Below are 23,936 nucleotides of genomic sequence, written 5' to 3'. Positions count from 1 at the left end.
GCACCTAAGTAATCGTCCAGCCACCTGAAGTAGCTTTTTCTTTTTACAACGATCATCAATTTGGAATGAGAAACAATTGAGGCTTTGTGGTGCCGCTTTCTTTCCAGGGGCCTTTCCCCTTTGGGGAAGACCCATAGGCAGTGGTCATGGCACCCAACTGATACAGCACGACCCTAAAAAATCTCCACTTCCATGAGGATGGGCAGTGACGTGTTGCCACATGGTATAAGCAACTGGCCCAGGAGATTCACAGATGCAAGGCCCAGCGAGCCACACGCCCTGCCTCAGGACCCAGCCTGCTGGGACCCAGCCCACAGAGGCACCACACCAAAGTGTTGGAGGAGTTAAGGGTGGCCTGCATCCACAAGAAGGTGGCCAAGACCCCTGGGATCTCCGTACATCTGAGGAGGCAGAACAAGGCCATGTTGGCAAGTCCTTGCAGGCCCATGCGCAGAGACCGAAGTAGTACCATTCCAAGTTCATGCTCTTCCCCAGGAAGACCTCAGTCCCCAAGAAGGGACACAGCTTTGCTGAAGAACTCAAGTTGGCCACCCAGCTGACGGGACCAGTCATGCTGAGACGGAACGTCTACAAGGAGGAGAGGGCCAGGGTCATGGCAGAGGAGGGGAAGAAGTTCAAGGAGATCCCCAGTCTTCACCTGGTTGGTGCCAAGGCCCACCAGCTCTTTGGCATCAGGGCAGAAAGAGCCAAGGAAGCTGAAGAACAGGATGTTGAAAAGAAATAATAAAGTGCTGTCAGCCACTTGTGATTCAAAAAACAAAGAATGAAAAACAATCGAAACTGAAATGTAGCTCCCCTGGCCAGAGCCATATTTCCAAGACGAAGGCTATTTCATCGTGGTTAATTCACACTGATTTCATTTAACCCAGTTCTCATGTAATCTGCGGTAGACAAAAATGGAACGGAAAGGTTTTCTCAAAAGGGAGAATAACTCGGAAACTACATGGCATGAAGGGAGTGTGTGAGGGTGAGCCTCCCAGCACCTGTCCCGGCGATGCCAAGGGGCATGGTCAGAATGAGCGCGTCTCTGTGTTCCAGCAGGAGCGCTCTCTTCTCCAGACACGTCGCTGTGTTCTGACAGCAGCCCTGTACTGTGACTGGTCAGGAATCTTAGAGCAAAGGCCCGTGTTACCTCGCAACACTTCCCCAGCCCCAACAACGCTGTTTATAGACAACCATATTCTGACCTGGACCTTCTACACACACACACACACACACAAGCATGTTGGGTCGAAGGGCACAAGTAACCTTGCTCAAGCGGGTTCTTTGGTATAACATAGGCCTTCCCTAAAAATGAGGGACTTGAGAGGCACTTGCATTTCCTGCACTTTGCTAGAAAGGGGAGGGAGAGCCCTCGCCAGTGTGGTTCCGTTGGTTGGAGCATTATCCTGTGCACCGAAAGTTTGCCGGTTCCATTCCCAGTCAGGGCATACACCTAGGTTGTGGGTTCTGTCCTGGGTAGGGGCAGGTACAGGAGGCAGCTGATCAATGTTTCCCACCTCAATGTTTCTCTCTAAAATCAATTTAAAGTTGAAAGAAAGAAAGAAAAGAAAAAAGAGAAAGAAGGAAAGGCAGGGGGAAAGAGCAGATTATTTTTATGGAAATAACCTTTCGGGAAACTGGCATGAGGAGAATTTTTCCAGGGCGCCTCGGGGAAGGTATCCAGGCCCTGGGGGCTCTTAGCTCATCCTTCTGGAGATACGTGGATCTCTATGTGATTCCTGGTCCGCAGTGTGGTAAAGGAACACCGTGGTCGCCCTTCCCTGCCTCCCAGAGTCGGCCCCCAAAGGTCCTACAGACAAAGCTGTGAGGAATTGGGGGGCCGGGGTTGAGCTCATGGAGTTTGCAGCCTTTCTTACCCTCCAGTTTGGACTGGGTGTGACCCAGCCTCTTCTCTGCCCAGAGCACCCTTTTAAAATAAAGAATTTAAAGCCCTGTGTGTATTTCATGGGAAATTTCACACGTCTGTTTCTGATTCACTTCCAATGAAAGGCTCAAAGTGCTGGTTTTGTAAGAGCCCTTTGATGACTCAGATTCTTTCTTGTAGGTTCTTTTATTTTTCTCCTTAAAGTCTAAAAGTCTATAGAAGTTTAATAAATGTTCAGACATTTGCATGCTTAATTGTTCAGAATAATTGGAAACAGTAGGGAACGTTTTACTAGCATGCCCCAAACAAGCACATTGACAATGGCAGAGAAGGACTCACGCCTCCATGAAGGTGAATTCCTGCAGGCAGACAAGGATGTCACACCTGAAGGTGTGCCCATCACAGGGAAGGGGCTTTGGGCTCACATCCCCTGCAGGGTCAGGGAGAGTGTCCCATGAAACACGGGGCCTGTTGAGTGGTCAGTCACATCAGAGATGGAACAGGTGGAGTGGAATTTTCCAGATGCTAGTGATGCTTTCAACAAGCCCCATTGTTGGTCTTCTTCATAGCCATTAAAATGCTTTGATGACGAACTTATCTGGGTCCGCTTCTGCAGTCTGTGTGGGAGAAACCGGCAAAGCAGATCCACGATCCCCTGGGAGAGGCCCCAGATTCGGCGTGTACGTTATCAGTCCCTTCGAAGTGGTAGTGTGGGTGTGGGGTTTGGGGACCCTGAGTCGTGGCCCTGCCTTAGGCCAGCTGGCTGGCACTGGGCAAGTTACTCTCCCTTTCTTCACCTCAGTTTCTCCATCCGCTCAAAAGGATTGAGACTACTAGTAATGCAGTCTTCTCCTGTGGATTTGGTAAAAACCTAGAGCGATGAGTCACTTCAAGTTTCTTGAAGAAAGGCGTTAATGAATTACAGACATTTGAATAGCTATTGGGTGGCTCATTACACAGTTATTCTGATTGTCAATCGTAAATCATGCAACATTTCCATTTCTGAGCCTTGTTTGGACTTTCTACTAAAGAGAGAGCACTCTTCTCTCTTTATTGTCAAGGGTTGGTTAGTGATCTCAGTCAACCGATTTACAAAATGTAAATTTGTGTTCACACCACGTAATGTAGGAATGGTGTGTGCTTTGTGGTGCTTCTTAGCCGGGAAGGGTGACACAGAAATTTTACTAAGACTGGCAGTAAGATGCTGGAGTGTTTTGAAAAGTACTGGGGCCATGGCAGAATGGTTCTGTGAAAGTCATGTGCAATTTGAAGTGCAGAAGCTGGGCTTATACTTCTTTATTAGCTCTGTGATCTTGAGCCAGAAATTGTCTCTAATCTTCTCCTTTCCTGTCAATTTTATTCCTAAAGTAAAAGTGGTAATGAGAGTAATCATAATATTGTTTTCTCTTTGCTTTCCTATAAGAATCAAAACAAGTGTGGATCTGAAAGCACTTTGTAATCGTGAAGGGCTGTGTGAGAGCTAGTTATTATTACCTTGGTTGTTATTCTCAACCAGGTCGATGCTGAAACCCAACAGATAATAAGTATTGCTTAAATTGAACCCATTGGCTCATATGATTTCAAAGACTTACTTGTATTTGCTTAAATTCGTCAGTTAGTTACTCACTCCTATCTCTCTGCCCTTATAGACACCATCTCCTACAAATGCACCAGTACAGACCAAACATCACATATTCCTCTTTTCCCTCTCTCATATCCGGCCATTGTTCTGCTCATGAAACTCCCATCCCAATCAATGTGGGTTTTACGTAAAAACCGATGGCAGGATATGAGTGCAGCTTCAGGAATTCCAGGCTTGTTCTACTGATAAAGAGAGTTGTGTCAATGTGAAAACACCAGAGAAACAATATTCTCCTGCCCAACCTATTCTACTCAGTTTTTTTTAGGTTTGTCTTTGCCCTTGAAGAATACAAAACACCTATCTTTTACAACATTCCTTGTTAATAAGTTTTTAAATGCCCATCTGGCTACTGGCTACCCAGTCTCACTCACCTGTGCCGCCTCCTGTGATGGCCTCAGTGTCCTTGTTGTCAGGGGTTAAGGGAATACAGGGTCAGGCCTGAAGTTGGGTGTTTCAGAGATTTCAGTCCTTCTATATGCTTCACACCACCATCCTCTTAAAGAAATAAGACTTTTCCAGCCAGGAGGGAGGGTAGAACTGGACTCTCCTGATCAGGGGATATGAATTTGGGTTGTGATCGTCTGTATGTCGCTTTAGCTGACCTAAGTGCGGGTGAAAGAACAATAGAATGAAAGAAGTAATTTGCCTCGAAGATGGTCCTCTGCTAGCATTGAAGTCAGGAATAACAGTGGCTTTTCCCCTGTGTCGCAAGACAAGTTCAGTCTTTATTCTCAACAGTCACCAACACTAATTTAGGGAATGTTGCACCTCTGTCTTTCATGCTACACCATGCAACCAGACACGGGGATGTGCCCAGAGTCAAGTGAAGGGTCCTTTGCTCATATTCTACCCACATGAAGTAGCTAACTAATGAAGAGAAAGAAAGGAAAATGAAGTGAACCTTCTACATTTTAGAGTGCTTATCCAGGCCTTTAAGATGGAGATTCAGAGCTTCTCCTTACATCTTTTTTTGCTGAATGCACTGAATTGTGTATCAAGGTTTGATTTCCAGCCAACAGAATAGGGATTTCAAAGCCTGTGAGTTTGGACCTTGAGTGGCTCAGACACTAACCTGTCACTCTTTAGGAACTACAATCCAGCTAAAGCCAACCCTGGTGCTTCTTCCCCCACAAAAACAAATGACAGCCATGATCCTGATGTGTTGTGGAAGGAGCATTCGGTGTTTGCCACACAAGAAACATAAAACACAGAGACTAAGAGACTAAACAGCATCTCAAATATGTATTTCAAATTAGTAAGGACATCTCACACAATGGGAGAAATGCAGCCTTGCAGGAAACTCATTTGTCTGACAATGGTGTGTCTTTGGGAGGTCGGATTGTGTAAAGGTTCTGGACAAGTTCATCATCCCATCGTCTTACCTATGCCTTCGGCCTCGTCTAAGTAAGCTTTTGCATTCTTGGGAATAGCTAATGTAACACTTTCTAATATGATTCAGTCAACTCTCAATTTCTGCTTTTGAACTTGATTTGGGTAGAAGGGAGCAATATTTTTCTAGGCTGTAAAGATTCCAACATCTGTCTTTTGAAAGTATTGATTTGTCAGAAGAGAAGCTCCACAAGAAAGATGACTCCTGCACAAGTTTTAGCACAAGAGCTTTGGTGTCCTTCATCAGTACTTCTCAACGTGCTGAACCTTTTTATCAGGACTGCCCAATAAAACTGTCTGCAAAGATGGAGATGTCCCGTTCTGAATGGTAGCCACAAGCCTAGCCAGCCATTCAAGTGGCTACTGAGCAATGTGGCTAGTGCAAAAGGGAACTAAATTTTAAATTTAATTTAATTTTACTTAATCTAAATTTAAATAGTCATATGTGGCTAGTGGCTACCCTATTGGGCAGTGCGAGTCTATGTAATTCAAGTTAAAAATTGTCTGAAGTCTGAGTTCAGTCAGAAGGCTGTATTTACATGGATTATTTTTATCTGAGTCAGCAATGCGTTGTCCACGTGGAGAACTAACACTGTCCTTTACTCTTGACCAACACGGGGTGAAACAAGAGGAAGAGCGCACGCCCAGCATCACCAGGGTGCTCTCAGTGCTGGCCTGGAGCTCGGGCTAAGCTTACCATCTCGTCTCCTGGCTTCAGTTTGATGCTTACCTTTAAGAACACAATGCCATCTTCTCCCATCTGTAAAATGGAGCATTTGGAATTTATCATCGAGATATTCACAAACTATGATTAAGTTTGTACTGGGCTTATCAAAAAATGTATGAGCTTTTTCTGTATACCTTTTCATTGGAAAATGGCCTCAGCCAAGGAGAACCCTGTCAATGTGGTGGTTTCTGTTACCTCATTTACAAAGCATTGGCATTGCATTAAAATATTTTAAAGGTTATTTCAATTCTGATGCTTTGTGCTGCAGTAAATATATGATCTCCTGTTATGTAGGTCTCTGTCCTATTGAGAGATAGTTGGCTTTTCTCATTCTCAGATCCCTATAGCTCATTGTAGGAAGATTTCCCCTTGAATATAAATGTGAGCAAAGCAACTTAATTTAGAAAATAACTAGTGAGTTTGGTGGCCTTTGAATCCCAGTTTCCCTTCAGTGAGCATCCTCAGTGAGTCTGCTTTTTGGTGGTACCCTCAGCTATAAAAATTCATATGCTCGATAGCTCCATGACGTGATGCAGTTCCTCTCTTTCTCTCATGGCCCTTGCCCATGGGTAATAGAAACATGTGACATGCTGGACCCACTGTGGCTTTGGAATTACCATGAGGAATAAACATCCCAGTCCTTCTCCAGGGGACATCTGACCTTGTCACTAAGGCCTCTCTATCTAACAGACAGGCAGACCTATGGTGGCTTTTGCTGGGCAAGTCTTCAGGTTGACATCTCTGTGAAGCTCAGAGCTATGTCCATCACTTAATGGGTGGCATGCATTTCTGAGCTGAATTGTTTAAAACTAAGATGGACAGTAGCCACAGAAAAATAAGGCCAAGGTCTCTGCAGTCTAACTATATAATGATTTCAGGGGGATGAACATCATGGTCTTGCTTCTCACTTGTACTTGCCCTCCACAAAGGGTAAAGTACAGATCAGCCCACAGACCCCATCGAATGCTCATAGAGTCTTTAATAATATCACCCTGATTACACACAGTCCCTCATTAGTTCAATACGGCTGCAGCTCATGCCTTTTCAGAGACATTTCTCTGCAGATGAAAATCTTCCACCTCTGTTCTTATCACATTGCATCTAGAAGAAGCAGAGGAAGTGTGTGTAGAATACAATTTTCTGGCCATGGTAATTTAGTTACTCCTGTTCCAGCATCATGAGCACCTAAGTGTGGCTTTTTAATGTTTTTAATCTTTGCTGTATGCTCCTTGAGGGTAGATACTCTACAAATTTGCCTTTGAGACTGGAGCACCTGGCACATATTCATGTATTTATTGAGCACCTTTGATGTGCCGGGTGCTGGAATGTAGTAGATAAAAAAGATGGAAATTAATTTCTGCTCCCCTGTAACAGAAATTAAACCAAGGGAGAGAAACAGATATTCAGCCAGTTCATTGTAAGTACAAGTCCTATGAAAAGGGAAGTACAGAGTGCTTCAGGAGAGTATAATATGGAGACCTAACCCAGTCTCAGAGGTCAAAGGCTTCCTTAGGGAAGTGACATTTGGGCTGAACCCTGAACAATAAGCAGGAGCAAGCATGAAAGAGCATAGACCATTGAAAAGGTTTGGCTGAGTGAGTAAATGAAATAAACGACTGCCCTCCTCCCACATGCCTCCTCGGTAGCATGGCTAAATTAAGCCTCCCAAGCTTAGTCACTGTAACCATAGTCCCCTCCAGGCCCTATCTGTGAGTCCAGGCTTTATCTGTGGGTCACTTTCTTAGCCCCCCTCTTCTTCAACTAAGGCAAGTAACGTGTAATAAAGAATACTGCGAGAGGACAGCTACCTTCGGAGCCGTTATTATACGTGTTTTACTGAGTTCACAGGGCACATATGTATCAGAAAGCATGCTTCTAATAGGCAATGAATCCAGAAATTTCAAGGGCAAGAAGGTTCTGGAAGGCCTCCTTCCACCTTTGAAAACCCAGCCTATGCAATCAGCTTGGTGTCCGCTTGGAGCAGCTCCTCACGGGCAGAGCAAGGCAGCGCCCTGGCAAACAGAGCTCGGGAAGCTGTGTTCCTTGGCTTTGATGTGAACAGCTATCTGTCCCTACACAAGGACCTGGGTCTCCCCACATTTCGGTTTCCTCCACTGCAGAACAGGGAGATTCTGCCAATGATAACTGCGCCTCGAAGTGATGTTGTAATCAAGATGGCCCTATAAGCATTTTTGCAAGATCAAAAAACAAAACAAAAACGCCTACTGCAGAGGCACGCTATCTATGTCTGGTGTTTGCTAGAATTTCAGAGAAAGCGCTCTGATCTGAGACGGTAGAGCGGTTAAGGACGGGAGTGGGCTTTCAAGATCTTTTCTGGAATTACTCTGCCCCTTATTTACCTCAGGATTGCTTTAAAGCAAGGTTGGCAGGAGGTATCAGTCATATCAATAATAGTAAGAGTAATAATAATATATATTATTTACCAATGAGCCAGGCAGTCTTGAACATTTAATGCCTTTAGCACTCCATTACCATCACAGCCTATGGAGCGCATGTCCGATATTATTAGATACACTTTGCCGCTGAGAGGACTCGAGGCAGAGAAAACGCAAGTGACTTGCTAGAAGTTATGCAGCTAGCAGGCTCTCTCTGATCCCAAAGACTTTACTCAGCACATATGTGAAATATTTCGAGCTTTTCAGAATAAGAGCTCTGGGTTGCTAAGTGACTAAACATATACAATTAATTATCCCTGCCCCGAAATACAAGAGTGTTAACATTAGCAGAAGTTTATTTTTGCAATTCCTTTGGCCTTCTGGAGTTCCCGCACGCCTCCACCCCTTTTCCTAACTGTATGGCTCTCCTGTTGTTGCAAAAGCAGTGAAATCTACTTTCTACCTTCTTCAAATAGAAAATGAGTTTCATTAAAACTAGTGAAGGCCTCGGAGAAAGACCGAAGAGCGAGGTGTCGATCATCTGAGAGGGTTGAAAAGGCTTGTGGAGAGGGAAGGCCGGACCTCGGCTATGTTTTATTACCGAGACCTTAAACAATTTTTAAGGGTCTTTTTATTACCTCCCCTCTTCCCTCCCGCCCCACCTCATTTAGTTGGATGCTACAGAGAGAAAACAACGTTTTTACCTTCTTGAAATGGAACAATGGGCTTTGCCGGTGCTACTTTTATTTCCCCGCTGGGGAATCTGAGAGATGACCTGATTGAATTCCACTCGTAAAGGTCGTGCTTTGAATTCAAGGCAGAGGAAAAAGTGAAGAAAACATTTTGCAGTGATACCCATGGGTCCTGAGCACGCTGGGGCCTCCCCTGGCTGTGCTGTGGTCTGCTGATAAGGATAACGAGGGTGACACGCAGAACATTTCCAGGACAAAGGAAATTCCCGGTTTCATTGTTTAAAGGAAGCCACGGTCCACTCAGGAGAGGGTTTCAGGCATCAGCACACATCTCCCTGCTGGCAGGCAGGGGAGGCGGAGTCAGGCCGGGGTGTGGGGCGGGGAGTGGGGAGCTGCCCAGGCTCAGGAGCCAGGCTGTCCCCGATTTCTTCTGGGGAGCTCTGGCATGGTGAGAAGCTAAGAAGGGGTCACTGCATTTAGTGGCGTTTGCAGGGGTCCTGAGCCAGACCGTTGGAGGTGGAAGCTCAGGGCCTGGACGGGTCAGCGCCTGGCCTGTGCGAGGTGGTCCGCTGAGGAGTCACAGAAAAAGCAGTAGGAGATTTACAGAAGTTGATCTGGTTTGGAGTTTAAATTCTGGACCTCCTTCTCTCCCCACCCCCTTCCAGCCAAAATGTCAGAAAAGGGCCTGGTTTCCCTTTATGGAGCTCAGAATAAACAGACCTTCCGCAGCAGGAGAGGGGCCCTGCTCCCCAGCCCATAATGCCAGAGCTGGGGGTGGGGGGGGCCACAGGGAGAAGCAGTTATTCTCTGTCTGGTTAGTATTTGGCATTGACTTTCATTTTCTCCAGCCTCTGTGTTTCTAGAAGCCTGCCTGTAAGGGAAGTACAGGAATAAAAAGAGAAGCTGATCTTGGGGGTTTTCTTGCCAGACTTCCAAGGAGGTGGACTTTTGATTTTTGGTAGTTTGGGGAGACACCGGGCGCATTAAAACTGCTTTGGGGAATGGGACCCAGGGGCCGAGAGCTTAGCCGTTCGCCGGTCCAAGGACTCGGCTCTCCTGATGAAACCAGAGCTCTCACTCGCAGCCTGGGAGCACCCTGAGCCGGGCATGGCGGGGTCAGCTGTGGTTAGCCTGGCCACAGGGCTCTGCATTCCTCTGGGCCCTGCTTGGTTTGAGTGGGTGTGACCACGCATTCACTCTGGAGAAAACTGAGACAAAGAGTCTAAATTGGGCAGGATCTTGAATCTAATGACTTGTTTACAGATCCCGTACTTTTTCCAGTGCAGGGGGAGGAAGAGGAAAGGGCAGGCTTGTCACTGCGGGCCTGGCACGTTGTTGTTTTTCATTCTAAGGAGGTGGGACGTTTCTGAAAGCAGCAGGGCATCTGCCCGGCAGCCAGTGGCAAAGCGGCACTCTGGGTAATTTTCCAAGGTGGGGAGAAAGCAGCAATGGCCGCGGCCTCTGTCCACTGGCGTGGCTTCCGGGGGATGGACTGCTCTGGGGAGAATGCCCGATTCTGCCACGTGAAAGGCTCATTTCTCCCACTGCAACTTGGACTGATGGGGAGATTACGCTCTTCCCCCTGCTCTACGTGCGCCCCACGCCAGTGTAGCCAGCAGAGAATGTGCACCTGTGTGGGCCAAGGGGACGGTTCGGGACCTGCGCGGGGAGGAGGAAACTCCCAGAAGGCCCTCTCTAATAGTAAAGCAGACTCATTCGGTTTTACTATAAGGTGGCACTTATTTAATGAATGCTAAGTGTAAGAAATTTCTCTCTCCTATCCCCAAAGAAGAGGATTTCCAGTTGGAGGACTTGTTCTCTGGATTCTGGCAGTTCTAGAGCTCAGAGGTGCCGCTTCCAGGCACGGAGGCCCCTAGGCTTTCCCCTGCAGGGCTGTGTTGGGCTGCTGGGAGGCGGGAGGAGCTCCGATGCGGATGCGTGCGTGCGTGCGTGCCCTGGGCACTTTGTAAACATCCTCTTTAGTTCTCACACCAGCCCTCGGGGTGTGTATTCAAAGTACTATCTTAAGATGAGAAGACTGGAGTCCAGAGAGGTTAAATAATTCTCTCAAGGCCACACAGCGGCTATATCTGTCAAAGCTGCATCTCCTTTGCACCCGGGAGGCACAGGTAGACAAGGTGAGACAGTGAACCACATGGGTCTGAGCTCCCCACACTGAAATGGGTGGCCCCAGATGAGGTCTGTTACCACTCCTGGACTGTTTCAGTTGGGTGTGGCTTGTGCAAAACTGTGCTTCAAGAGAATGTGCTCCAGTCCATGAGTAGCAAAGCCCAAACCACAAGGCACTGCAAAGCATTGTTACCTCCAAGTCCTCCAGATGTTCCCACCGGGGCAGCCAGGGTGGTGTCGGGATGGTGCAGATGGGCAGGGGTGCCCCTGGGAGACTTCAAACCTTTCTGGCAGTGAAACCTCATAGATAACAGCATCCCCAGAAAACTATGCTTGTAAAGGAAAAGGACTCAAATGAATGACAACATCAGCTATACTAACTACCCCAGTAACTGGAATATGTATAAAACTATAACAGGCAACATGCACTTTCTTCTTTGTCATTAAAAGCTCTGTGATGTTGATTAACCCATCTTAATGCTGAAAGGTAGGCAGGACAGCTGTTAATAGCTGGAAAGAGAGACACCTTGATGGAGTAGGTATGGGCTGTACTCCCAGCCCCTGCCACCAACTGAATGTGCGGCTGAGCCTATCTCTTCTCCTAGCCCTAGTTTCTCATCTATAAGATAAGGGACTTGGTCTTCAAAATTTCTCATGCGGGGGGAGTTATGACGCAGAAATGATTCTTCCCCACCTTCTGAGGCTCCCCCAAAGCCGGCAGTCCAAGGTGCGCCTCGGAGCCCACCACTTCCCTTCCTCCGGCAGCCTGGCCAGAGTCTGACCTGCAGACTCGAGGCCAGGTTTGTGGGGAGGAAGAGGAGGCAAGATCCCTTTCCAGGAGTTTCCTGCACCTGGGGGCAAGAACAGAGGCCTTATTTGGATGACTTCTTGTTCAGAGCTTTTGTTTTTGCTTGTTTGTTTTTCAACTTTACGGAAAGAAACTTGCCTATCTTTCAAGTACCCCCTTGTTCCTCTCTACTGCCTGTCCCATCTCACCACCTAAACATCCGTCCATCACTAGAAAAATCTCGGTGAAGAGCAACAGAGTGTATTACTCGTCTGCACCCCAGGCGGGAGGGGGAGAGGTGGTGTGCAATGGAAGAAGCTGCCGAGCAGCCAAGGTTGGACTCAGTGGAAAATCCAGAAGTGCAGATGTGGACGTGGATCCAAATTGGGCCGCAAAATCTCATGAGATCAGGCTTTCTTGGACTTCCTGCTTTTTGCCTAAGCAGTATGTTCAACATAAACGAACTTTCGGTATTTTGAAACTTCCGTTTCTGATCGCAGAACCTGGAAGTGAAGGGCTGTTGTGAACATGGCCACAAATTCGAGCCCGGTTCTTCTGGAGGCCAAGTGGAGCCCAGGGAGCAGGAAGCTGCAGGACTACTCGCACCTCAGCAGCCGGCAGTGTGTGTGTGGGGGGGGGGCAAGGGCCCTGGTGCCAAGAGTCGGGCTTGGGAGGCAGGCAGATCTCCCTTCAGAGTCTAACTCCGCTGCTTCCGGCCATGTGACTCCCCTCCTAGACTCTCAGTTTCCTCATCGGTTAGATGAAGAAAATAGACCATTTCAGAACGTTGAAAGGGCAAACTGGTATGTAAGGACAAAGAGATACGCATGTTCAACCTCTCCCCTCTTTTCTCGTGTGTGTATGATGTGTGCATACATATGTGTCTACATATGCACATACACACATGTCTTCACATGTATACAAAATATATGTGTTTGTGTATGCATATATAATTTATGTGTACCTTGAGTGAGTTCCCCTGGGAGGCTGCAGCAGCCAATTTCTGATAGACGGAGCCTTTGGAAGTTGCTGAAATCTCCCTAATTAACTGTCAAGTGGCGCTTTACACAAAGGCAGTGAGGGCTGTGAGCACAGAAAGGATGAGCGCCGCGGGACCGTGGAGATCTCAGGCGGTCTCTCGTGATGAGTGCGACGGACACTGGGCTGCACGCGGGACCAGGGAAGCTGTTTTACGCTCATCACATCTGCTTTTGTTTCCAGGGCCTCTCTGGCTTTCCTGAAACACGCTAGACTAATGGCAGGCAGGCAGGCAGGCAGGGACTGTGGGAGCGAGGCGCTGCCTGAGCACTGCGCAGCCGCGGGCTGCAGGGAGCCCAGCAGCGGCGGAGTGAGCAGGCGGGGAGAGGGTCTGCAGAGGCAGGTTGGGTGGACCAGATCCACCCGAAGTTACAGAGCCCACACTGCGTGCTGCTAGCTTCTGTCCTTCTCCGTTTGTCTGGCTCCCATTTTCTTTACTCGTTCAATGCAGTGTTTATTTTTAAGTATGTTTTAAAAAATAATGATTCCCGAAGTAATACATATCTTTGTATAAAATTTGGAAAATGCAGAAAAATCACAAAAGAAAAATGCAAAAGCACCCATAGTCTCTCAACCCAGAAAACAACCAATTCATATGAGTGTAATTCCTTCCAGATTTTTTAATGTGGAGATATATGCCTTATTTTTATATAACCAGAATCGTGTTCTTCTGTAACCCCCCTTTATTCTTTTAACATTAAAATGTGAATATTTCCCTATATCATTAAGTCTTCTACATTGCCACGTCTAATGGCTATACAGTAAACTATTAACTGAGTGTTAGGTGTTGGGCTTTTTTGAGTAGCATATATCATCTTGTTTCTCCTCATCTTCTGGGCCTAGGATGGCATTTTGTAATAGGGTTAGACTTCTCTTGTTTTTATTTTAATAAAATATTCTTTATAGACTTTAGAACTAAACCCACATGAAATGCTGGAAAGGGATCTTAAAGAAGTCACAGAGTCCCTGTCAAGTCATTAAGCGGCAGCACTGGGGAGGGGGCTGCCCTCAGCCCACCTGCCCGGGCTCGCCAGGTGGCAGCCCCGCTGAGACCAATCCCAGGCAACCCCAGGACCTGGTCTAACAGAACAGCACGAAGCGCTCACAACTCTGAAGGCCCTGCTACCAAGAAGCCTCTTTTGCATGGGCTGTTTGACTTCACGTATGTGGACAGCGGCTGCTAATAATAGCGGAGTTGCCTCTTTCCTTCCATAGTCAGGCTCCCCGGTTACTGCGCAGGGACTCCCGCGTCTGGGGCAGCTGCCTGCCACTCCCGTGCCCCTCACAGCAACAGGGTCAGCCGGGCTCTGGTGGGACAGGGGCCAGGCCCTCTCTGCCTTCTCCGTGTGTGGCAGCGGTTGGGAAGGTAGCTTTCTGAGGGCTTTTTGTCTGGGGAGGGAGTGGACTGCTTTGCAGCAAGAACCCCTTTGGGCTCCGCCCACCTCCACCCCCGGCCCTGCCCCCTCCACCCAGCCAAACAGTTAACTTCTCCTCCAGCCCCCACTAACCTGAGCTCACTCAGTGGACCCTGAGAAGCTGAAACCTCCGGGCAGCTTGGGTAGAATCTGTCCTTCACAACTGGGTGATGATGAGTTGGTGAGTGAGACCCTTCTGTGAGACCTACCCTGGAGACCACCAGTTATGTCCGCTCACCCCTGCACAATGCCTGTGGAGCCGGGACAGGCAAACTCGTCATTAATGCCTCCACTTGCATGGTGTCCCTTAGTCATTCATTCGTTCCCCAACTGTGCATCCAGTGCCTCCTGTTCCAGGCACTGTGCTGATTGGTGGTCGTGATGGGATGAAGGATAGAACAGACAAGAAATCTGCTCAGATGGAAGAGAGAAAGAATAAAATGGGAAGCAACTAGGGTGGAAGAGTCTATGATGGAGATCTCAGGGGAAATGCCTGCAAAGTTATAAAACTCTCTGATACTGCACCATCTTGCATTTGCCATTGGGATCCTGTGCTTAGCCCGTCCCTGGCCTCTCTTGAGCACGGTTCAGGCTCCCAGCTCTTCTAGGTGCTGAGCTGCAGAGAGATGATCTCTCTGTGTTTGATCTGTTATGGGCAGGAGAGTGTGCCTGGCTCAAGCACACAGCCCCACAGACCCTTGTGGTCAGGGAGTTACTAAAGAAACTTCAACCATTGGGGGCTGGGATCTGTTTACTCTTGGCACACTGGGATTTCCTGTTTCTAAGAAAATGGGCTTTTTGGTGCTCGGCTGCATTAACCAAACAACATGTTGACGCAAATGAATCTGAAACTTGCCAACTCCAGATTTTCTAGAAGGGCAGGTTTGGGAATGAAGGCATTGGGGTGAATTTCCAAACCTGGAACTCCAAGCCAGGTGACCCAGGCCAGGTATTCACAGGGGCAGTTTCATCTCTACCCTTCCAGCTTAAAACCCCACTAAGGGGCTTTAGAGTTAGACTCTCTGGTCATCCCAGAGCAGAGAGAGGGTAGGGGGACATTTCTCCCTGCCCACAGTTGGCCTTTGATGTAGGTGTCCCAGGTAGCTGGGGTGGAAGGCTCTGAAAGACTCCAAAGTCTCCATCGCCAGTATCCCATTGCCCAAAATGGTCACCATGATCTCATCCTCTGAGCCTCCAGGAGGCTCATGTCAAAATGCAGAAGTCACTCATGACATGTCTGGAGTGACTGCACTTGTTCGAGCTTAGCTTAGCAAACCTGGAGAGTTTTGACAGCGGCTGGGGGAGGGGAAAGAGAGAAGGGAGAGGAGACAGCTATCTCCAGGGATGCTTTCAGAGAGGTGGGACCCAGAGAAAGAAGGCGGGGCACCACAGGAGGTATGCAGGACAGGATAGCCGGCACAAGAGGTGGAACAAGCTGGAGACACCAAGTCTGTGATTGTAGGCAGCAAAACGCCCCACCTGGCCTGCGTACCTACAGTTGGCCACACATGCGCGTTCATGGGCCATAAGCAAACTCTACAGGGATCAGCCATTCAGGCCCCAGGAAAAGCAGCTCTTTCTGCTAGAAAACTTCTATACTTTCTGTCAATATTTGAACAAAGAAACTAAGTAGTGAAGCTTCCACAGTAAAGTGCAAATATGTGGGTCAAAAGCATGCAAATTATGGAGGTTTCTGCCATAACAAGAAGTATAGTCACTAAAATACTGCTAATTAATATTGCTTGATCAGAGCTAGTCAGCGGAGGTAAAGGTTTCTCGGGAAACCCCCAGTCTGGGGTGTGAGGCAGTGTGCAGAAAGGCAATAGGAGAACATCCCATGCCGTCATTTGTTTTGTATTCTGATTATGTATCAAGTACTGTGAACACAGGGGTAGGAGATGGGGGAATCTCCAAAGAATCAGGAGAAAAAAAATATCCAAGACAACTGCATGTGTCCAAAACAACAGTAGAACAGTTAAAGAGAGCAGGGGTGGGGGAAGATTAGGCAGTGGCCGCGGGATAAGCCCCAAAAAATTCAGAAGAAAAGAAAAATCCCTAGTATGGGAAGGCTTCCTGGAGGAGGTGCACTGTGACCCAGGAAAGTTCATCTCCACGGGTGTTTACATCCCTGGGTAGTAAAGGGCCTGAATCAATGTCTTTATGGACGCTGGAGGCCCAGGAACAGCAACGGCTCTGGATAACTTTATGGAACTGCTGCACAAGGATGTATATACATTTCAGAGATGGACACGGAAGAACCGCATTCCTGGTACCACGTGTGTGCTGAGGCCCCGGAGATGGCCACCTGCGGAAAAGCAACAGGAAAGAGCAGGACAAGTGCAGGAAGACCCTGCTTGAGATTCTAAAGAATGGATGAATGGAAGCCATTTCTTCTTTCACTAATTTTAAGTCATCCAACACTTCTTGGGCACCTACTCTTTCTGGGCAGCGTGCAATGAGAGTGTAGTCATATGTAAGATATGGTCCTTGTCTTTGATTAATTCAAAGTTTGATGAATTCCCCTGAAGGAAATAGGTGTAAGTGAACAGCAAGTGCTTTGCAATAATGTACACAAACTGTCGCAAAAGACCAACTGAAGGAACAACTAGCTCTGGTGAAAAGGGCTTCACAGAGTATAGGTGGCAATGGAGCAGGTTTGAAAATGACTTGGGCTGTATGTACCTGACAGGGTGTTCCGGGGGCGTGACCATGAACAGGTGGGTGCCATGTGAGCAAGAGTGCCGCAGGTGTGGGCTACGGAGAATTTGGATCTTGTGTTGTAGGTGGCGGGAAATCAGTACACGTTTTTATAAGAGGGTATGACAACCAATACTTCATTCAGGTCTATTAAATTAGCATTTATAGCCCTGGTCAGGTTGACTTAGTTGTTTAGAGTGTCATCCCATAGAGCAAAAGGTCATGGGTTCGATTCCTAGTCAGGGCATATACCTAGGTTGCCTAGGTTTGATCCCCTGTCGAGGTGCATATGAAAGGCGCCCAATAGATGTTTCTCGAATCCTTGTCTCTCTCCCTGTCTTTCTCCCCATCCTCTATACCCTCTCTCTCTCTCTAAGCAATGGAAAAATGTCCTCAGGTGAGGATTAAAACAAATTTTTATAGTAAGCATTTATAGAGCACCTACTATGTGCAGGGTACTCACTGTGCTGGGTAGCCTCACAGGTCATGCAGAGAAAACATGCCCTCAAGGGACCTGCAGTGGATTTGGGAGGAGCGAGTGGAGAGGCAGGGTGAGGAGAGCGGCGGCCAGGAACAACCTGATGTCGGAGTGACTGGGTTTGCTGTTCCAGGAGAGGCACCAACAAAGGCCGATGGAGGCCTAGCTGCCTGCACTTGGCCTTGCCCTTCGGGTCCGAGTAGGCCTGACTTGGAGACCCAGTCATTTCTCATTTCCTTTCCTGGGTGCTGTCACCACGATCCTCCCTCCTGCTGCCAGCCCACAGAGAGCTGTGAGGTTCGAGTTGGAATGCCAGCATACAGGTGACAGGCAAATGCCACCAGAAAGAGCTCGCCAGCTGGCCCTTTGGACCGGCCTCCGTGCTCGGCCCAGACTCTGGGCTGGGCCTCTAGGTGTTCTCTTGGTTTAGATAAAAACTATAATTAGCTGCCACAAATGGCAGTGAAGGGGGAGGGGAGACCTGAATGTGGAGTTTTTTCTGGATTCGTTTATTTCTGTCTCCTCTTCTTGCCTCAAGTCTGTGTTCAGCTAAATATCTATGTTTGCATCTGGAAAGAGGCCCACTCGATGGGCCAGCCCATGCGTGTCTCTCCTCCTTCTCCCTCCCCTGGCCCCAGCACAGACGTGTTGGTATGTCCATACATGCGCACACCTTCAGCAGTACATGGGAAGTGGGTGGGTCCCCTTCAGATCATAACGGAAAGTCTAGACCACTCACAACTCACCTGTGACCACAGGCGGCCAGAGACTCTGGGTTACAGAGTGCAGATGCCCACGGCCCCCAGAAGTGGTCAGGGCCTGTCACTCACAGAAGCCTGTCCGAGGAGGCAGAGCCAGGATGAGGCTGCCACCCAGACCTCGTGAACGTAACACAGGATTTACAGAAAGACATCTTGTCTTCCCTTTCTTTATTCTCTCTTGCTCTCTTTCTGACTGAGTTGCCTCAGCGCTGGTGGTTTCAAAACTAGCAGCTGCAGACTGATGAAGGAAAAAACCCAAACCACAAGAACCCGTCTTGTGAAAGCCGTGTGTGCCACTCTAAACGTGTAGGCCAGGAGGGAGGACGACCTGCTAACGTGTGAGGAGGGCAGAGCATGGAGTGGGAGGCCCCCGGCTGGGTCTTCGTAGCGGAGAGGAACAGGGCACAGGGGAGTAGGGGACAGGGGAGGACAGGAGTCTGGGAGGAAGGAGGAGTCCTAGCTGCCCAGGGACACCTGGTAGGAATGGCTCTCACATCAGCTGAGCTGTTTGACACGGTCCGGCTTCCCAAATGCAAATCAGACCAGCTGTGATCACCACACCACTGACACCTTCTCCCAGAAGGTCAAGGTCCAGCCTTCACTCTAAGTCCACGTGGAGGCTCGTGAAGCACCAAGTAACGTGTGTAACTGTGTTCCAACTCCCGTCTCAGCTCCGCCCTCCCCAGCCGACACCCACTTCTCACCCAGGTGGTCACACCTGCCACAGCACCAGGATTAAACAGAAAGATAGCTCCCCAAACCCAGCCCCCCACTCCTACTCCGTTGCTAGTTTCAACCTCCAATTCCATCTCAGGGAGCAGGGTGTAGGAAGGACAGCTTGGGAAATCCTAAAACCTCTCAGAGAGACTCAAGTCCTTGTCGGGCCTAAGACTGGAAAAGGAAGTTACATGGAAGGTTAAGGCTGGACAGGAGAGTTCCTTGAGTGACGGTAACTGGCCCGGGCACCTTCTCCTGACCGCTTACCCAAGCCCCACACCGGCGTCACCTCTGGCTGGAACAGAGAGGGTACTTGAGTCGGCAGGCCCGATGGTCGCGAGAATGCCCCTGCTGCGGACGGGGAGGGCCATGGACACGGACAAGGGAGGCCAACCCGGCAGGCCCCTGGGGCCGCACTCAGGGCCAGCACCGGCGAGAGCACCCAGGGAGAACACGGTCTAGCCTAACGAAGGAGACCCATACGAACTTCAGTTACGAAAACAAGGCAAAAGAAATCGAGTGTAAGTGTGAATGTGAGTATTTGAGGTGAAGCGATCAAAACTGGGTGGGGTTAATGAGAGAAAGCTTCGAGGAGGAAGTTCTGGGTAGAGGTTGAAGCAGGGGAGGGACCACGGCTGGGTAGAGGGAAGAGGAAGTGTGTTCTGGTGGGGGGAGGGTGACCCTGACTGCAGGGTGGCCCTGCAGGTTGTGGCAGGCGTGAAGCTCCTGCCTAAAGTTCACATCACTCAGGTATACATTTCAAGGAAAAAACAATATTTGTTATTAGCAATAGGGGCATGTCGTGTGGTGGAAAGAGCATAGACTTTGGAAGGAGTGCCCTTCGGAGTCAGACAGTTTGGAGTTCATATCTTTGCCCTGCCGTTTACAAGCTAGGTAACCTTCCAAGCCTCACCTCTCGGAACTATAAAATGAGGAAATTATTTCATGAGGCTAGGGTAAGAATGAAATTAGATGAGATAAAGTGCTCAATTTTATAATTGGGCAAATAGTAGCTTCTAAATTCATAGTGGCTAGTATTATATATGTTATAGCTTATAGATTAGAAAAGCAGCCACAGGAAACTGCCTTAAGTTCCCCAGGGAAAGAGTGTAAGGAACTAGGATGTCTGGATGCTGAGCTCCAATCTTCCCATATAATGAAGTCAGCCATGAACTGGGTAAATCTGAGTGTTAGTTCTATAGCAGTGGCTGTAAAGAGGGCTGATATATCACCTTCAGAAGGTGGCTCACTGCAGCCTGAGGCCTCAGAGCTTGGATCTGCCTCATTTGATTGGGAAGCAGGTGCATCCAACCACATGTGCTGGCAAAAGTTTTACTACCAGCACTCCACAGTGGTATGACGTTTATCCATCTCCATGGTATGAAAATGTCTACCCCGGCTGACTTCAAGCTACCAGTGGGAGGTCAGGAATGTGGAGCTGGGCAGAGATGCACGCAGTCAGCTCTCACAAACCTAGATGGACACCTTGCAGTACACCGGAGAGCCCAGAGCCCCTGTCCCAAGGGCCGGCCACAGCCGGCTCAGAGCAGAAGGGGTGCCGCCCTCCATGCCTGGCCTAGCTTTGCTTCCTTTGTTTGTTAAGTGGAGGGGAAAGGAGTTGAAGGGAGGGAAGAACAGCATTCCTGCGCTCTGTCCTACACTGGGCAGAAGTAAAGATTCCCTCCCATGACCCACTTCCCCTCAGGGCAGTTCCCTACTGACTGGCCAGTTCATTTTCTTTACAAGCTGAAACAAAACAAAACAAAGGGGGGGTTCTCTCAAGTGGGCCTTGAGCAGACTAGCTCTGCTGGAAGGGAAATCAGGAGGTGCAGCCCCAAGCCTGCCCCACTCAGTCCACGGAGCTGATGCTGCCCCGCCACACCCTACAGTGGAGGGGGCTGTGGTTGGGCCTGGCGCACCCTGGAGATGATGAGGCCGTGCACTTCCAGTTTCTCTTTAGGTGGCAGCAGGGTCTGTCTTCCTCCTTCATGAATTACCTGGCAGGGGCTGAAAATATCTCAGGAATGGTCTGTGTCCCCCTTGGCTCCCTACCTGGGAGGGCACTGAGGCCAAACCCCTCAGCTGTAGTGAGATCTGGAACTGAACCTCCCTTTCTTGCCTGATTCCCCAGGTGATCCCTGTAGGCTGACATGCCTCTACTTCTCTTGTGTTGTTTCTCTTAGGACCCCCCTGGCCCCATAAGCTCCCTCAGGCAAGCTCTTCCTCCTGTTTCTTGGGTAACCCACAGGCCCCCAGCATGGCCCTGGGCAGACCCGTGGGCCAGCTGATCAACAGATCTGCTCCAACAAGTGACACAAGGAGGGTGGGCAAAGGAGCAGAATCGGGACAGACTCCCCCCAGCCCAGCAAATCCTGGGTCGGGATGCCTCCCTTCAGCTACAGAGGGAGCATCTGTAACTCTCAGGTAACCTGCAGGAATTACCGCATCACGCCCAGGGATGTAATAAACTTGGAAAATTAACCCCATTGAATGAGCCCCCCAGCTAGGGTGTGGGGAGGGAGAAATGAAGGGAACCCACACTCTTCCTAACCTCTACTCCTCCCACCAGAGAACACGCCCTTCCACCTGGCCCTCTCTGGTTCTAGGAGTTTTGACCATGTAGCGCCTGTCTTGGCCCATGAAGAGTTGACTGAGTCCCTGCACGGGTCCCCAGAAGGGACCGTGGTGCACACCCTCTGAGGAGCCTCTTCCGCTCGGCCCCAGTGCTTGTGACCTGCCGTGGATGAAGACACGAAGGACGCCAGCAGGGCTCTGCTAGAGACTTTCTTATGCTCAGCGTTAAAAAAAAAATAGGAGGAGGGATTAATAGAGTAACGGGAAGTGAGCTTATTATATTTATAAACAATGAGACCGTGTTCGCATTTCAGGTGTCCTGATTTATCTAGCAGGTGGGAGGGAAGAACTGCTGGCAACCTTTCGCTCAGGGCTCTGGGTTTTGGAACAGGATTTCCTCTGCAAGCTGTCGAAGATCAGATAAAAGTCTTAATCTCAGGCACACACAGCCGCAGCCTTTGGCCCCTGCCACTGTGTGCTCAGCTTTCAGTAACGAGGCTGAACAATGGTTTGGGACTCGGTACAATGAAAGAGGGCAGGAAAGAAAAGGACCAGGCTTGCGTTTGATGGGGGGACTTTCCATGGGAAATGCGGGTCCACTTAGCAGGCGCTTCCGGTTCAGTACAGCCTGGGTCCCTTTCACACCCTTTGGCCTGTTTGGACCAAATAGAAAGTATACAAAATAGATACACATACTTCCCTCCTTCTTATGAGGAGGTGAAATGAGGAGCATTCACCTCTCCTCCTTGAGCTGGGTTCTTCTGGGCCAGCCTGGAAGAATGTGTCTGGGCATCCGCTGGTGGGTCTGAGAGGTTGGAAAAACTTATAAACTGTCCTCCAGAATGTTTGCACTAAATGGATGCCTATCTTTTCCAAATGCATCTGTAACTTTAATGCCTTTTCATAATAAAGAGAACCATGACTTTTAGATGACATGTTTATTAAATGACATTATGTGAGAGAGTCCTCTGAGGCACTACATTGGGCTAACACCCGACCCCTAAGCAGGTCTTATCTCAAAATACAGAGTTTATGCATGTTGAGTGAGCCAGCCAGCTAAGTAGCACAAAAGGCTGTAGGACATAAAACCGTGGAAAGTCTCAAAATCAGGGTCTGCACCCTGCAGGATTCTGTTCGCTCCAGTCCCACTTTGATTTCAGATTCTCTACTACCGGGAGGCGTGCTTGGTGGCGTGGGTACCGTGCTAAAGACTTGACTAATATTCTCTCATCCAATCCTCACACCCTCATTTGTCCCCATTTTACAGATGGAAACGTCAACTTCAAAAGCTTCCTCATTTGCACAAGGTCGCCTAGTGCACACACTACACCTAAGCCCTTACAGCTGCCTGGGTGGGTCCCGTGTTTCAATAGCTCACGGGCTTCCGAATCCTCGTTCACTGTTTGTTCCACAGAGAGAGGAGCAAGGTAAAGGGCCAAGCAGAACTGCTGACGCCACGGGTGGGCTCAGCAACATGCCCGTAGGCAGAATGTTGATAAAGGAATGGACGCTTACGGAGCAGTAAGAGCGGGCTGGGAGAGGCCTCCCTCCTTCCCTCTTGCAGGCTCCCACCTGAGAACAGAGGTGGTTTGTGGGGTGGGCCTTCCCAATCTGGACACTCAGGACTTTTCCAATGGCTCAGCCACCAGTGGGATTTGGGGAGCTAGACCAAGGGAGTGCACCGGCACACCAGGAAGGGGTGTGCGTCTTTATTTGCCTGGAGAATGTAGTGGGGGAAGGAGAGGCTGTTTAATGAGTTCCAGGGGAGACGCAGTCTGCGGAATGAGAGATTTCCCCAGATGGGCCGTCTGTACAGGCTCCTGGAAATCCTGCATGTTTCCACTGCTGTTTCCCATCTTTTCTGAGCCTTGGCCGAACCGACCCGGAAATCCTTTGGAAAAGAAAGTACACCGGTGTGTTCACCTTGCAAATGAGGCAACCAAAAGGCGTCATGTCCCTCTTCCTTCTCTGGTGGAGAGATTAATTTTACAAGCACCCCTGGAGGCCCAGCAGAAAAGGCAGATGGCATGTCCTCTCCCCATGAAAATGTTCATAATAATTGGTGCAAAACAGCACTTTTGGATAAACACAGTGTGGCTATATATACACGCCTGGCCGTTTCCTGTCGCTCTTGCAGCTTGTGCAGGCTTGAAGGTAGGGTGAGGCCGTGACCAGAAGCCACACAGGGACATGTGCATTAGCAGTGCCCTCCGCTTCCTGTGCTGCTGACGACCTGGGCTGGAAAGGCCAGCACTGCGGTGGCAGCTGCCCAGGCCTGACTGTGGGGGTGGGCAAGGCGCGCTCCCGATTCTTCTCTGGGTACAGGTAGCCTCGCTGCAGGTAGATGCCCGTGGGGGAAAACGCCATGGTCAGCGTGCATGTCTGACATCTGCTTGTGTAACTTCTGCACCACAAAGCAAGAGGTCGAGGAAGAGAGGGTGGTTAACAAATCGAGCAGTCCTTTTTCTGTTCAAGGAGCAGTGTCTGCAAAGTCTTTCTGTGTGAAGTCCTATTACAAATCATTGGGCAGAACCTCAGGTTCACAGCTGCAGGTTAGAAACCCATCCTACTAGAAATAGCAGCCATGGTTTGAACTTCAGAGTCA

General features: G+C 49.1%; 1 protein-coding gene and 1 pseudogene across 2 annotated transcripts in view; both read left to right on the top strand.

The window, feature by feature from the left end:
• Nucleotides 1-23,936, top strand: part of FLI1 (Fli-1 proto-oncogene, ETS transcription factor) — a 113,951-nt gene that overhangs the window by 12,562 nt on the left and 77,453 nt on the right. The gene's annotated exons all lie outside the window — the stretch shown is intronic.
• LOC119041076 (60S ribosomal protein L13-like) lies at nt 147-9,055 on the top strand (annotated as a pseudogene).

This window comes from Artibeus jamaicensis, unplaced genomic scaffold (assembly GCF_021234435.1).
Source record: "Artibeus jamaicensis isolate MK-2021 breed Jamaican fruit bat unplaced genomic scaffold, CSHL_Jam_final scaffold_660, whole genome shotgun sequence".
NCBI lineage: Eukaryota > Metazoa > Chordata > Mammalia > Chiroptera > Phyllostomidae > Artibeus > Artibeus jamaicensis.
This window is presented reverse-complemented; position numbering and strand designations above follow the sequence as displayed.